Source organism: Rhinolophus sinicus, chromosome 17 (genome assembly GCF_057876585.1).
Source record: "Rhinolophus sinicus isolate RSI-liver-muscle chromosome 17, RSI-T2T, whole genome shotgun sequence".
NCBI lineage: Eukaryota > Metazoa > Chordata > Mammalia > Chiroptera > Rhinolophidae > Rhinolophus > Rhinolophus sinicus.
Window position 1 is genome coordinate 19,567,181 of NC_142517.1, and position 11,119 is coordinate 19,578,299.

The 11,119-nt window shown below is 34.4% G+C and overlaps 1 long non-coding RNA gene across 1 annotated transcript; it reads left to right on the plus strand.

Moving 5' to 3' along the window:
• The first annotated feature begins 2,514 nt into the window (after window positions 1-2,514).
• LOC141572085 (uncharacterized) lies at window positions 2,515-10,828 on the plus strand. The gene is made up of 2 exons (XR_012497197.2): window positions 2,515-2,733; window positions 8,863-10,828. It is a non-coding gene; the product is annotated as an uncharacterized LOC141572085 (long non-coding RNA).
• Window positions 10,829-11,119: the final 291 nt, after the last annotated feature.

Below are 11,119 nucleotides of genomic sequence, written 5' to 3' on the forward strand. Positions count from 1 at the left end.
AAAGTCTATAATTCAAATAACTTTCTAATTTTTGTACTTACTGAAGGAAATCTATTTCACAAATAGTCTTGAGACTGGAGAAATTGTATTTGCACTTTGATTGTTAAAATATGACTTCTGAAGTTCTCTTGCCTTTCACTGCATCACATTCTTTCAGGATACGGAACATTTGCCTTTGACAGCTCTGTCAGTCTGTGCACTAGACTACAAAGCCTGATCAGAGTTCACAGGCTGGCAAGCATGACAACTCAGACTCAGCTAAAGTTGCTGTCACTGTGGTTTCCTGTTTTCCTGGCAAATAAGAGACATAAAGGCTATACAAGATGAGGATGTGCGTGGATTGAAACTGCTTCTGGTGATTTCCAAGAGCCTTGCTAAGGCAGGCTGGCTAAAGTTCATTGTTGAGTGTTTCCCATGTACAACGAAAACGCAAACAGGTCAGAAAAACAACATAATGGGCGTGTTGTCTTTTATCACTTTCAACTAACACAGGTAACCCACCTCTGCTGAGAATATTTCTTCAATTCTAAAGTTTCATATTTCAGGGGTGTGGTTCCTTTGGTCCCGTTTGTGTCTAAAGGGGTCCTGATCATGATCTACCACAGCACGTTTTTATACATCAGTGTGCAAAGTCTTTGCACTTAATTTGATAAGCAACTTAAAGAAACATAACCTTGAAATTTTAGAAGCAATGTCATGGTTAGCTTTGAGTCTTGCTGCATGACAACTACACAGCAATTTTATTTTAAACTGAATTTTCTTTTAATTTTATTATTACACTAAAAATGACACATTAAGTATGTGGCAGTCTAGGATGGTCTAAGGTAATTAGAAGTGATAATTATAACAGTTATTGATTCTAATATTAGTGAATAATAATTATAATATTTATAACTGTGAATGTTAGGTGTCATAATCCAATAGTTAATAAAATACTGAATAATTTAACTATAATTTAATAGAAATCATAATAATATTTAATTTATTTTTAATAACAAAATAGTGATGGATATATAGAGAAGATATACTGTGTCTTCTATATAAAATGTGTCTTTAAGATATCCAAGATTGTTGAGTTTATCCAAAGTCAATTATGCACAAAGACACTTGTGTATTTTAGAGATACTTAAAAAATGATACACTAAAACAAAATTGTAGTACACTAACTAGAACAGAGCTTGAGGAATAAAAACCTAAATTTAGCAGATATTTCAAATCGGCACACTGGTTCTCTATATAACCTCTCTAACATAGACCTGTTAATATATGTGGAAAATTAAAACTGGCCAAAATTTATTTGAAACTTTTATCACTCAGAGACAGAGATGTTCTTTGTCCTTTAATAAGAGAGGTTTCTATGACTGCTTTGACAGGTAGTATGTCGGAAACAATGCTGTGACAATTCCTAGGCTCAGGCCTTAGAAAAGTGGCAATTCTCACTTCTTATGTTGTGAAATAATCTCTTTTAAAATGCAGACATATTTCAGAAGAGCCTAATTTACTTTGCCTAATCCCTAGTATGTGTTATTACAGTAAAGGCAGGAGGCTGAACTTGGTGGGGGGATATGAACTTTTAAAAAATCTTATTCATTTCATCAAAGATGCAGCATTACAAACAACCCTTCACAACCATGGATTCTCCATCCACAGATTTGACCAAGTACAGACTGAAATATTTAAAAAAAAAAGTTACATTGTTGCTGATATATACTACTTATTTAGGCCTGCAATGGTTGTATCTGTACTGAACACACACATACTTTTTCTTTTCATTACTCCCTAAATAATTCAGTATAACAACTATTTGCATAGCATTTACGTTGCATTAGGAATTATAAGTAATACAGAGATGATTTAAAGTATACAGGAGAATGTGCATAGTTCATATGCAAGTACTACACCATTTTATATCAGGGACTTGAACATCCCCAGATTTTGATAACTTGGGGGTCCTGGAACCAATCCTCCATGGTACCAAGGGACAACTGTATATGCTGCTGGAATATCTCACAGTAAATAAAAATTCCTAAAGGCCAGCAAGCCTGACTATATGCCACTACTATAAATTACTCTGGGAGGTGGCTTCATCTAAGAGTTATAGCTCGAGATAGATATAGAGACAGAAATAGAAATAGAGATAGACAAACTGTGCCAGTGATAGAATTACTTACTTCTATAGGAAAAAAAAATTTTTATGGAAAAATGATCCTGAATGATATAGTTTTTACGTGCATCATTTTAGAAAATGCACTTGCATATTAAAGTGTATCTCTCTCTGCCTATTATATACACATGCATACCTATGGTAAATAATTCTCGATTTTGAGATTGGCTTTTAGCCGAAGAATTATAAAACACATTTTCTACAGAGAAACATAAAGGAAGCTGGAACCGAAACATACTTTGAAAAGAAATTTCTCTTTAGAATAGCTAAAGACTTGAGTTACAGTAGAGTTAATTCTTTTTTAGACCTACCTCTTTTAGAACCTAATGGTAAAGTTGAGAATTGCCCATGGCGTTAACTGAACACTAGTTGATACACATTTCAGGTACTACAGATTCCTACCCTGCTTTCGGAGTTTTATGCTCTTTAGAAGAAAATAGAATACAAGGACTTTCTCTCAGAATGTGTTTTCTTTACTAGAATCTTGAAGGACATTTGGGGCTTTTGAATATTTCTATTGGAGGATGTTTCTTTTGAGGAGCATGCATTTTAAGAAGTTTATAAGTAAGGTGAGTTTCCTCATTTTCAATATTCTTTTCATTTAAATGTATTTGTATTTTTCCTTTTTGTTTCGGCCCTTTCTATCTTTCATCACTAAGTTGTGGACCTAGTCCCTACTCTGATTCTGTGTTCTGTTTTGCATTTGCTTTTTAAGCTTATTTTTGAAAAACTAAAAACAACAGAAAATAAATGAAAGCACCGTTTACAGCTGGGATTTTGCACAGCATGTAATACTAACTGCATCTGTGAAGACAGTCCACCATATGGGTGGGAGGGAAATCATTTAATTTAGTTCATACGCATGAAGTAAGTGGAAAGTTGACTATATTTTATATCTTGCCGAAGACAAGCAACAGCAGAGCTCTGAACAGAATCCAAAAAGTTTCCTAATCAATCTTATGTTTTTCTTAGTAAACAACTCCATTTTTAAGGCTGTTCACTTTTACACTACAAGTGATATATCCTCTTACTTTGAAAAGGTATTTTTATGCATATCAAACCAAGTAAGAGTAGATTTTATTTACATTATTTTATTTTGAATTTATATATCTGAATTTCTTTATAAAATATCTTAAGTATACAATTTAGAGGAAATTAAAGATGTGTATAATACTTGAAGATTACAACCGTTTCTGGAAAAAAATCAATATGCATGGCACGAGTAAGGACACAATTTTAATCTAACCCTATCTAATGTAACTTAGCTGATGTTAAGGCTGTAGACATTAAAGGAGGTTTATGAGAGGTGATACCGACAAATGGAACACTGAGAAACATCAGTCACTTGGAGACAGAGGGCAGAGAGGATTGCATGTGGGAAAACACTTCTTAAGAGTAGAGACTATGGACCTAAAGAGGAAATTTACTGTTATTATTTTCAAAAAACTCATCCAAAACATTCCACTCACTTTGTAAGAAGAATCTTTCTACAAGTTATTTCAGGGAAACTTTTAACTAATAAACCTTCAGATAATGTCTACGAGGTGGCATCATTATGAACATTAAATGAAAGTATAAACATAAATTCTATATATTCTTGGAGAAGAAACTTTCAGGAAGGTGGATTCACCATGTTTTTTTTTTTGTTTTTTTTTTTGTTTTTGTTTTTAATTTATTTTATCTACTGTTGTGGAAAAATGTCACCTCTCTGAAATCTTTTATGGAAGAACCATCACAACCATGAACTCAGAGTCCATTATGTAAAAATAAACTATGGGCTTCACATTTATTTTTAAAAGAAGCATAGGAGAGTTTTTCTTGTATATTAATAAATATTAATAAATCCACAATGGAGATATTACACATGGTAATATCTATTTGCTATAAAAGCACACTGTACTAAAGCAACTGTTAGAAATAATCAATACTTTCCATTATCATGTTTTTGTAAATACTAATTTAATTTACTGAATAATTCTATAAAATGCTTATGAAAAGAGTCACTTTCTCTATTAAAATTCAAAAGGTGCACTTGAAACAGTGAGTCACTTAATAAAATGTCATATGAGAGCAAACTAAGGCAATTGTAAAAATTATAGAAATTAAATTTACTGAAAACCAGATTTAAAAAAAAATCCCTGCCTTCTTAGTTATTTCCTGTTTGTCTTTAACTTTTTATTCAACCTTATTCAATATAATATAGGTGTGCTTTATTAAAGAAAGATCGTATAGCCTCAAAACTGTTTAAAAAGTTCTGATAATAAATGATTATAGCTACTAGCTAGCTAAATAACACATACCTGCCTTATGATTCTCCATGTTAAATGATTTTTTGATTAATAAACTAATAACTCCAATTTTATAATAGGACTTAAGACTTATTTTATATATTCTATAGTGTATTTGAGTATTATAGGTATTTTAAATATGCTTTGTGATCTACAAAGTCACAGATGTTTTTGAATAGCATAAAAAAAAAAAGAAAGTACTTTGAAGATTTTACTTAGTTTCAAATCATGTCAGATATAGAACTTCTCACAGAACTATCCCTGTCAGTTGGTCATTAAGCCCTTGTTTCACAGAATATTTTGATCACAACTGGGGGATACATTCTGGATTTTTGGTTGAGTTGTATGTTTTGAGATTTAGTCATATTGTATCATTATTCATTTTATAGCATACATCCGTTGGAGATATTGAGAGTTTCATTCCTGATCATCACATTAAAGTAATATCACAATAAAGCACCTCACTTTTTTTTTTTTTTTTTGGTTTCCCACTGGATATAAAAGTTATGTTTACAGTGTACTTTAGTGAATCCCTTCCAGAAGGCATTTCAATTTACTTTGCCCAGATCCATCAGAGGAATCACTTTCTATGGCAGCTATAGACTTACAAAATGTATTTCTTAGATAATAAAACTTGAAAGTTAAAATTACTCCTTGATCCATGGGCTGCAATAGATATTGTCTTAGCAGGCATGAAAACAACATTAATCTCATTGTACATCTCTATCAGAGCTCTTGGTTGATCAGGTGCATTGTCAATAAACAGCATTATTTTGAAAGGATTTTTTTTTTTTTTTTCCTGAGCAGTTGGTCTCAACAATAGGGCTCGTAACAGTCAGTAAACCATGTTGTAAACAGATATGCTGCCATTTAGACTTTGTTGTTCCATTTATGAAGCACAGGCAGAGTAGATTTAGCATAACTCTTAATTGCCCTAAAATTTTCAGAACTGTAAATGAACACTGTCATCAATTTAAAGTCACCAGAGGCATTATCCCCTAACAAGAGAGTCAGCCTGTCCTTTGAAGATTTGAAGCCAGGCATTGACTTCTCTCTAGCTACGGCATTCCTAGATGTCATCTTCTTCCAAGGCTGTTTCATCTACATTGAAAATCTGTTGTTTGGTGTCTCCACCTTCATTAATCATTTAGTTGGATCTTGTGGATAATTGCTGCAGCTTCTATATCAGCACTTACTGCTTCACCTTGTACTTTTATGAAGACAGCTTCTTTCCTTAAGCCTCATGAAACAACCTCTGCTAGCTTCAAACTTTTCTTCTGTAGCTTCTGCATCTTTCTTAGCCTCCGAAGAATTGAAGAAAGCTAGGGCTCTGGATTAGGCCTTGACTTAAAGGAATGTCATGGATAGTTTGAGCATCTATCCGGTCCACAAAAACTTTCTCCAAATCAGCAAAAAAGGCTGTTTTGCTTTCTTCTCATTCCTGTGTTCACTGGAGAAGCATTTTAAATTTCCTTCAAGAACTTTTCCTGTGCATTTACAACTTGGCTAACCGGGTGGAAGAGGCTTAGTTTTCAGCCTATCTCGGCTTTCCACATGCCATATTCACTAAGCTTAATAATTTCTAGCTTTTGATTTAAAGGGACAGACATGGGACCTATCCTTTCACTTGCACACTTAATGGGCATTGAAAGGTTAATAACCTATTGGCCTAATTTCAATATTGTTGTGTTTCAGAAAATAGGAACTCTCAAGGAGAGGGAGACAGACAGCAAACAGCTAGTTGATGGAACAGCCAACACACACACAGCATTTATCAATTAAGTTCTCAGTGTTATATGGACATGGTTTGTGGTACTCCAAAACTATTACAATAGTAACATCAAAAGATCACTGATCACAGATCACCATAACCAATATAATAATATATTTATTTTATGTATATTTATGTAATATATATATATATATATATATATATATATATATATATATTAAATATTGCAAGAACTACCAAAATGTAAAACAGAGACACAAAGTGAGCAAATGCTGGTGGAAAAAATGGCGCTGATAGACTTGCTTGAAACAGAGTTGCCACAACCCTTCAATTTGTAAAAAACACAAAATATTTGTGAAGAACAATAAAACAAGGTACAATAAAACATGGTATATCTGTTCTCAGCCTAACAAATATTTGGGTACAATAATGGGAGAAGAGGATAACATGGAAGTGTCTCACAGAAAGAGGTAACATAAATTTAGACATTTTCTTTTAAATAAAATTCCCTGTTAGTATTGTACAATTGCTTTTCCCCAAGCCTGTATGTAGAGCATATGTAATTTAATATCTTTCCTATTTCATAGATATGGAAAGTGTAGCTAAATAAAATAAATACTAAGGTTTTGGTAACAATATCATAGTATTCAGGCATTCAGATGAAATGTATTCAAGTATTACTTCATTAAGAACTTTGAACACATTGTTTCATTTGGTTCTCACGAATTCCTGTGAAGTCTGTCTTGTTACAATAATTTTGTCAATTCATCAGTATTGACAGAGGCTAAAAGAACACAGTGAGAAAATAAGACATTATAAAGACAATCATTTCTGAATTAAGGTCTAACTTCATGGTGGCGGTCTTGTTACTCATTTTGTTGAAAGGGAGTTCAAAATAAGAGAAATAGTGCATTGAAAAAAGCACTTTTTATTTCATAAGTTTTGATCAGAAAATCTGTGTTGGAACTGTGTGGAAGTCTGTGTACTAGCTCCCATGATGTGACAAACATGATAGCATTGGTACATTGCCTAAGATTCTGAAAGCCAGAATAAACTCTATATGGAAGTTAGTATCTAGAATCCAAGATTCTACTGGTGAAGTGATCTTGGTGGCTAGAACATCTTTGGGGGATTTGGAGGAAACTCACATGAGGCAGCTCACTTTGTTTGTTTGTTTGTTTGTTTGGATGGGCAGATAAATAATTCCCACGGTGTATTAACCGGGTGCTAGGCACCATCTTAGAACGTCATTCGTTATTAGTAATTTCCTTCTTTAAAACTACTTTCTAAGTGAGAGATTATTAAACTCATTGTAATGACAAAGTCCTTGAGGTTCGAAAAAGGTTTATGGGGTCATACTGTTGGGAAGTGTTAGAGGCAGACTATGTGTGCAGATATATAAAGGACTATGTGCTCTTACATGTTTAAACTGTTCACAAAATTATTTGTGGTTGGAGTAAGGAAAAGGAGTAATCTCCCATCTTTTCCCTCTCCATTTATGAAATAAGGAACTAGGCTGAGAACAATTTGAAAGCTGCATATTAATTACAGGGTATACCCAACCCACTCATAACCAGATTATCTGTTTTATTTTTTTGTCTATAAAGTATGTCAAATACTTGAAAGATGATGGGGATACAGCACCCAAGTAGGCATTGCTTTTGAGGTCCCAAAGTCTGGTGGGGAAACTGATATGAAAGCACTGAAATACTATGCACCTTAAGTGTTCTGGAAGAAACAGATGCACATATATATACTGGATGTACAAAGGAAGAAGGGATTGTTTGCTTTATTCAGGAAGCTTGAAAGAGTCATCATAATGTGGGTGACCCTTCTTATATCCCTTAGTGAAGGAGGTTTGTGAGATTTTCAGAAGTTTAGCATTCAGAGAGAGAATATTTTCTGTGGATTTTTAAATAGGCTTTCTTCTGTTCCAGTGACCTAAGTTTAATTAGAAGGAAACACTCAATTTATGTACTAAGTCCTTTGACAAAATTGTCAAAACTTTACAAAAGTTGAGGAATTTGGCAAGAAGATTTATTTTCTGAGGTCCTCACTTAATATCCTTGATAATTCTGTGACTCTAAATGAAACGACGTATAACAAAACCAATTTTACCACAGGTTACTTGATGTAAACAAAAGTTGAGTTTCTATGGTTTCTCAACATTACAATGAAATAATATTGAAGGACCTTCGTTACAACAGAAGTTTAATAAGTCATGCCAGTATCTTGTGTACAATTCACTTCAATCATTTTTTGAGTTGGTAGAACATTCTAGTGAAATCCTTTTTTCTGGTTGCTGGGACATTCTAGTGAAATTCACAAAGGCTACCGGATGGAGTAGAGAAGGTAGAATACTAAGTGTTTTGGCAGGGGTTTGTACTCTGATTACCTAAGTAATGGACCATTTTACCAAAGAAGAAGCTAGAGCTTAATGAGCTAAGTGACTTGCTCAAGGTCACACAAGGGAACAAATGAGAGGTTTAAGATTAACTTCCGGTCTTCTCTTTCCAGTCTCAATAAATTTCTCCCACTGAAAATGTGTTTTCCTTAGATCTTCGTAAGTAAATGGAGCTTGGATTGCTATTTTTCCAAGATTAACCTTCTTCTGACAATACTGTATATTATTAATGGTTAACAGTCTCTCTCCCTCTGTCTCTGTCTCTTTCTTTTAGGAACACATTCTTTGATCTACCAACCTTGAATTTTACCAGCTGGATCTCCTAGAAGCAGATTTTGAGAGGGAGTTGAGAGCCAAGAGCTTTCATAAGGATCAACACCTATGAAAAGCAGGAGGCGGACTCAGGATTTAGCAGGGGAAGGCATCAACATGCATTTACAGGCCCGCCAAAGCCTGTCCAATCCCCTCCGGTAGCTATAGGGTGAAGACTGCTAGTCACAGTGCCCATGTTGAGCTGAAACTGCCAATCCTTATACCCTCTTCCTCAAAAGTCACCGCACGCAGGCTGCTCAGGAAGGATGAGCCCTTGGAAAGGTGCCTCTGTGTAGTGGAAGCAAGTTCCTGAGGAAGCCACCAGCTGCAGTCTGTCTACTGACAGACTCCCCAGAGGGGCAGGGAGCCTTTCACAGCCAGGGCATCTGAGCCCCGCCTCTCTGTGTCTACAACATCTTGAATCGTGGCCATGACCTTGAGTGTCGTATGATGCTTCAGAAAAGTTTAGCTTTAAAACATCTGACTTCCTAACAATTCAGTCAAGATTGAGTTTTCCTCAAACCTTTCTCCAGCACAACACTCAACATGTGCTCACAGCCCATACACAGGAAGCCCCTGAGCAGGAAGGTGGCCCGACCTATAGATGGCAGGTCCCTGGAACAGTGCCTTTACTTTCTGTAACCTCACAATCCCAGTGTGTCCTAACTGTACTTTTCCCAACACATTTCGAAAAGTTCTGCTTGTCCATTAACTGTATGAATCCAGGTTCCTAGTCACACAGGTTTTCAGAGGAACAGTACCTTTTAGCTTCCCTGTTGGGGCCCCATATGGTCCCTTTTAACCTTAGTTGAACTCTTTTGTATTTGTGCTTGCTCAGCCACAATTCAGCCAAAACAGAGTTCAACAAACCCAGAGACCTTGGACCAGTATTCCAGAACTCTTAGTTTCTTACACATTTCCCTTGTACTTTTTCCCAGCTGAATTCAGTGTCACAGCCAAATGCTACTTCATCAAATACATGCCCTACAAAGCTTTTTACCTCATTTATGTGGGGTTTTGGGGTGAGGAAAGCCAGTGAATAACAAGCACTTGGTATTAGTAGTACAGTTATATACCTTTGGCAAATTACATAGTCTCTCCTTGAATAGTTTTCTGTTGTGGTTCATCTGAAAAGGGGATAATAAAACCTATAATACTAATGTGAATATTAAATACGATGCTGCACTTAAAATTCTTGAGATATGTAAGCTCTCAAATACTTTGATTACCTTTGCTTAACATTCCATTTCATTTTATTTTCCTCTAATTCAAGAATGCCCACTTGTAACATTTCCCTATTCACAGTTTTACTATAATTTGCACGGTATTACTAATTTACTCAGTGAAACACAGCTTGAAAAAATTGAAAACACATGAAAATATCCCACTCTTTATTCTATGTTTTAAGTCTGGCCCTTTAAGGAACACCTTTGCCATTCATCTTTGGAGAACAGTCCCAAGAAAAAAGCCATATATTTTTTCTTTTCTTTTTTTAACCTTTCCTAAGTAGATTTCTCTCCATGTATCTCAACCCTTAAACAGCACACAGTATATCCACTTATGATTTGACATTTATCATTGATTGGACTTTACAAGCATTAGAATAATGGTGACCATTACAGTGAAAATGTCATTTTCTAGATACAAGCTTTTGACTACATTCTAAATGTAACGTCCAATCTTCAAGCAAAGATGTCAAGAAAGATATGAAGACTAATGTTATAATTCTATTTTATTTGGATGTAGAAAGGATCACTGTCCATCATTAAAAAGACTGATCTTTTCAGTTTTCATTTGTGTTTTATTCAGATAGATAAATAATAGCTACACAAAAAAGATACATTTGATGAATGGCTTTCCAATGTTCTTTGAAAAATTAATCAACCGATCTATGGAATACAATGAATAAATGAATAGTCAGTTTATCCACTACTGTTTCTATTTATTTCATGCTACTTGATAGAACTGAAGATAATTTTGCAATAAATTTTGGAGATATACTCACACATACATAACCTCACACATAAACACATACAGACACAAAAATCGTGCTTATCAAGTTATTATGTAGTTTTGGATTATGCCACGTGTAATATATTGTCAAACATCTCCCTTGCTTATTTCAAAGCTTTCATGAGGGAGGAAAAACGAAACTAAATGTCACTTACTACTCTTATTGCTAATTGATTTGATAAGCTTTTAGTTTGGTTTTGTTCACA